Source organism: Triticum dicoccoides, chromosome 7A (genome assembly GCF_002162155.2).
Source record: "Triticum dicoccoides isolate Atlit2015 ecotype Zavitan chromosome 7A, WEW_v2.0, whole genome shotgun sequence".
Lineage (NCBI taxonomy): Eukaryota > Viridiplantae > Streptophyta > Magnoliopsida > Poales > Poaceae > Triticum > Triticum dicoccoides.
Window position 1 is genome coordinate 718429745 of NC_041392.1, and position 5863 is coordinate 718435607.

At 40.5% G+C, this 5863-nt stretch overlaps 1 pseudogene; it reads right to left on the minus strand.

Annotated features, from left to right (window-relative positions):
- Positions 1-278: 278 nt before the first annotated feature.
- LOC119334027 lies at positions 279-3814 on the minus strand (annotated as a pseudogene).
- Positions 3815-5863: the final 2049 nt, after the last annotated feature.

The window sequence follows — 5863 nt, forward strand, 5'->3', positions numbered from 1 at the left end:
ACTCAATGTTGTTGATCCACCATGAGTTTTAGGGGGGGAGGGGGGGGGGGTTAGATGTGTATAGTCTCTTTTCGGTATATCCCTATTGTATAAGGGGTTTCCTGCATTTTGACACACATGTATATGTAATGGCCTTTGGCCCTCGGTAAAAGTTAGTTGCTCATTTATCCAACATATTGTACTATATTTTAGAACGCAGGTACATTATTCATTAGATTAAATAGCTGGGGAAGTCAGTTCGTTCAGAATGAACTTGTAGGCTGTAGCACCAGGGCTCATAACTTCTTTCGGGGACATGACCTGACTTTATTAATTAAATAAACAAATTACACTGGACTGAAGAAATTGAACCATACACGGACAAGAAAGGTCTCTGATATAACCACAAATTTCTTCAAACATTGGTTGTCACAGACAAAAAATGCCCTTGGTTTACAGTTAATTTTAGATCGTCTGGTTTGGTTTTGGTGCCTCGCCTTCTGAACATGACAGCATCAGTGCTGTCCTTGGCATTTGCAGAAACAACGTCACCGCCGAGCAGTGCAGCCTACCCACCGATGGTGTTCTCATCAGGGGGCGCAGATCCATCTACGGCCAGGCCCGCCATCATCACCCTCATCCTCCTCATCTTTCAGGTGTTGTCGACGCACTGAACTTGTTGATCAGCAAATATGCTGTTGGGCAAGCCAGTATTTCGGTTGGTATTCGCCCAAACAAACCACAAATTTGTTGCAATGCCAAACCAAACTGTGATAAGATGGCAGGTAGCAAAATTTATGCAGATGTTTTGTATGGCTTGAAGATTTGATAGCTGAGCATACACTTTGAAGAGGTATTTCATTTTTCACCCAGATAGGCGACGTTGAGACAGATTTACTTGTTCCCTTTGAGTAATAAAATCCATCCTTTGTTGAAAAGAAAGCTTTACTTCTTCCCAGCTTTTCATCATTAGAGCAAAAGGTAACAAAGTTTACTATGATCACAGTGAAGAGAACATAGGTGAGGTTAAACAGACACCAGGGGAGATCAACATAGCATCCCACTACGATCTACTAATAATCTGCAGGCAATTACGACACTCGCTAATGATGGTGCTGAAGAGATCCTGCGCCTTGCTGGGCCAAAGAAGCCTCCGTTGCTGCAGGAAAATCAATACATGCAAGATATCGTCAGTCAATTGGATGTTGCAAAGAGCCCACCAAACTACTGTAATCCCAACCAAAGATAATCAATGCTCCCAGTCGGCTCAGATTTCAGCCATGTAATCATGTCTTGGACTGATAGAGGGTGCCAATTTCAGCCATGTAATCATGTCTTGGACAAAGATAGCAATGGGACATCAAAACAAAAGATGATCAGCTGTTTCAGTTTTCCTACACAGGGGGTAATTGCTATCTGTAGGCCAATGTCTGTGAAGTATTTGTTTTCTTGTAAGGATTCTATTCTATCATGGACAACCGGCCATGTTAAAATCCAGATCTTCAAAGGAATTTTTAGCTTCCAGAGTTAGACCAAATATGGGGTTTGGACTCCCAGATGGGAAAGCCAACGATACATAGATTTTGTGGTATAAGTTTTGTTACTAATGAGCTCCCATTACAGCTTCACTTCTTTCAAGTTTGTCTGAATTTTCACAGACTTGGGTTCTTTCATTAGCTCTAATAATAGCACACCAGGACAAATAATCCTCTTACAGGTTGGAGATTATTCAATATTAGTACAAGATGGGAAAAAGATTGGTTTACTCACTGTTAAGGGAGGCACCTACGACGGTGATCACCTTACCGAAGCGCTCTGAGGTAACATGTGCCCACTCACAGACCCCTGGTAAGATTTCGCCAAGGTCAGTATTCCACTTGGAACAATCACCCACCCATACTTTGTCTGTAATCCTTGGTTCTATTATGAGCTGCTCAAGAACAGAAGCATTTCTCAAGATACAGCATGCCAGCTCAATCTCAGCCTTGTAACATCGAAAACCGCTCATGAAGACCGTCTTGAGATGATCATGGCGGCGCATACCCGCCACCTAACCGCTGGAGAAACTACTTGATATCACACAGAGCATCTGCATTGGAAACTTGCTATCATTGGTCAAACTAATAAAAATACAGTTTTTTTCTTGAAGGTCTTTATATTAATCGTTTTAAATAAATAAAATTGCACTCACATGCAAGTGCAACGTCTCCAGTACGGGTGCAACATCCAAACAATTGGCCAGTTGAAGAACTCCATTATCACCATTTGGGTCGTTAGAGTTGACAATTAATTGACAAGTCATATGCCTCAAATGCAAAAACATTCCCTGTTGTCTTGTTGGCAGCTTCTGCAACTGAAACATGACCCAAACGAATAAGATGACGCTGACAGTAACACCAACTTTGAAGAACTATGAGGTGAACAAAAAAAAGAAAGACCAGCTAACTTGTGCATATTTTGATATGAAAGCTTGCAGATGTAATGTCTTCACTGGCAAAATGCTTGGAACTGCAGTGAATGCATGTGCCAGTGCTTTAGTGCCATTAAACTTCATTGTTGCCTTCTCTAGTTTCGAGCAACCATGAAGGACTATAGGGATCACTCGCCCTTTGTACTCAAAATGAGCAAGATCAGTAGCATGAAACTCAACCATCTGGATGTCCATTCCGGCAATCAGCAAATGTTGAAGTTTATCGAGTTTGTGTGGTATGATTAAGTTGTCCACACCATAGCACCCGATGATCTCTAAGTCCTCAAGTACTGAACATTTTGCTAGCAAGCGTGGAAAATCTCCTAATATCTTAACAAATTCCAGAACAAGCCTTCTGAGTATTGTAAAGCCAGATATTACTGAGTTTGGCTTTATAGAAACACTGGCGAGAAATAAGGACTTCACAAATGAGCAACCTTGTGAATCAAAGGCCTCAAGAGGGAAGTGGTGAAACTTGAATGGCTGATAAATTTTCTTCAGATCAAAATGTATTATCTTTGCCTTAGATGAAGTGGCAAACCCAATCCACCTGTCAAGATGATCAGTGTACTCTTTGTGCATGCCGCACCTGACGCTGAACTTATTGACTCCTATCCCACTGTGCTGTTGAATAACCGAATTTACAGTCTCAATGAACTTTGTTCGTTTCATTTTGGTACTATCCTGACCAGCGAACTCGTCATCGGTGTCAGAATCCGGATCACTGAGACCATCAAAACATAGATTGCAGTGGAATCTCCAGAGCATTCTCCAACTTCTTGAAACAATGCTTGTCCTCACGGCCTCTTTCAGTGGCAGCAGTGACATTATAACAGGTTGAACCTCCTGTAACAAGAAAGGAGCTGAATTATTAGCCAGGTTGAATTTTGATTAGAACTAACTGCCAGTGGTAGACACAATGAGCTGAAAGTGCATATATTTTGAAACAGAAATCTGATGCAAACTGCAATTTTTTGTTGTAGTTTCACTCGGTCCTTGATGATATTTCTAGGAAAGATGATTCCTATTCACGCTGAAAACAAGAAGCAAGATCCCCTAAAAGATTGAGCCTCACTTAAAAAAAAATCATGAAGTGGGCAATAGCTGAAGCCCCCAGGCAACAACTCAAACAGAAGACCAAATATATTTTTTTGCACCAGGGGTTCAGATCCGTGGAGAACACAGCAGGCATCACACCAAAGATCAATTATTTCAGCAAACACTTTATTTCCCTTGGCGTAATGGAAGGGGGGAAACAGAAGAACTGAACTGAGCTGACGGAATGGAAGTTACCGGGGGAAGATCCTCCATCCGGAAGGACGGCGGGTCGGCGGCGCCGCGGTGGTGCTCCATCAGCGACGCCATCGGTCTGCGGTCCGCTCAAAAGGAGGAAGATCACCCCAGACATCCCGTGTTTTTGTTTTCCATGAGAAGTTTGCCCGTGTTTGTATTAGAGCATTTCTAGCAGATCCCGTAAAAGTTTATTGGATCGCATTTTTCTAGTGGTTTTACGGGACGGGCGAAAATGACGGACCGAACGAGTCCGCTAAAAACGGCCATGCCTCGAACGGCTCGTAAACCTCCCGCAGATCCGTGCGCAAATCTATCAGGAGCTCCTATAGGGCGCCTTATGCGCCGGTTGAGGATCCGAGCGCCACTGAAGCCCGTTAGTGGGCCGGCCCATGAACGCACAGGGCACTGTGAAAAATGTATTGGCGCAAGAAGTCAACCCCGAAACTTCGCTCTTGAGAGGATTCGAAAACAACCAACAAGCTCCAGTGCATGGTAGGCTAACCACTAGACTAACTATGCCCAACTACAAGATTGCAACGCGAAATGTTTAAGAACTAAAGTTTATCCATGCTATATAGAAAATAGCGATTCCTTTTGAAAAACAATTGAACAAATTTGATTGTCCGCAGATTTAAAAAACATCACAAAATAGAAAACAATTCATAAAAAATGAAAATAGTTCATTGATTTTCAAAAAGGTTCACAAATTTGAAAAAAGTTCATAGATTTTGAAAACAAGTTCACTGACTTTGAAAAAAGTTCATTGATTTTAAAAAAAGTTCACAATTTCAAAAAAAAGTTCACTGATTTTTAGAAAAGTTCATCGAATTTGAAAAAAACATTAAATTTTTAAAAAATCTTCAAATTTGAAAAAAGTTCACCAATTTAATAAAAAGTTCACATATTATATAATTCATAGGGTTTGAAAAAAGTTCACTAAATTTCAAACACGTTCATAAAATTAGTTGAACTTTTCTCATCTAATTAGAAAAAGGAAAATAAATAGGAAATTAGAAAAAAATAAAAGGAAAACGAAAACGAAATGAAGGAATAATAAAGGAATAGAAAGGATGTACATAATCACATCGGTGGGATTGTTCGAGTTGGCTATCATAGCTCGCTCTATTTTTGCACCACTTTAAAACGGAAATGGGATGCAATATGGGCCAGCCCATCTCGGCGTGGGGAATGTGCGCCCATTTGCGTATGCCGAAGGAACGGACGCAGAGGGTGCCGTTTAGGGTTTGCCAAACCTATCCTCCAATGCACGCAACCAAGCTAGATGCAGATGTTGGTTTTTTGTCCGTTCTTTCTCAGTCAGGCCCAACTGAAAAGTGTATGCAAGGCAGGCAAAAACTAAGATGCCAACCAAACACGTCTCTAGTAGAGGTTAAACCTATCCTGCAATGCAGGCAACCAAACTAGATACAAATGTTGGTTTTTTTTGTCTGTTTGAAGTGTATGCAAGGCATGCAAAAACTGAGATGCCAACCAAACACTAGGGATGAAAATGAAGTGGAAAGTTTTAGCTTTTCCGAAGAAAAAATAAAAACAAAGAGGAAATATGAAAACAAAAACAGAAATTTGCAAAACAGTAATGGCAATGGAATTTTTAATGCAGAAACGGAAACAAAAATAGAACGACGTTTTCTGATGGAACAGACGTGAAAATGGAAATTTTAATTTTCGTCAATATGGGATTTCTGTTTCTACTATGTCCATAGCTGCTTTGTAGTCTAACTACCAAACAACACACAATGACACATGAGCAGAATGAGAGAATGGATCATTTGAGGACCAACTTTTACTAACACACACGTACTCAACTATACCCTATACGGAATTGTCATGTACTACCACAATACTATCATATGTTGCTAACACAACCATATTATTTTGTACTCCCTCCGTTTCATATTATTTGTCGTTGATTTAGTACAACTTTGTACTAACTCCGAGACAATTAGTATGGAACGGAGTGAGTAGCAATGTTAACAATTTCTTAAATTTGTTTGTTTTTGTGTGTATTTCTCTATTATTGAAGGGGGTCTTTAGTTCCGTTCAACACACGGTTCTGTTTTCGTGTTCGTTCTGTATTTGCTCCATGTTTGTATCTGATAA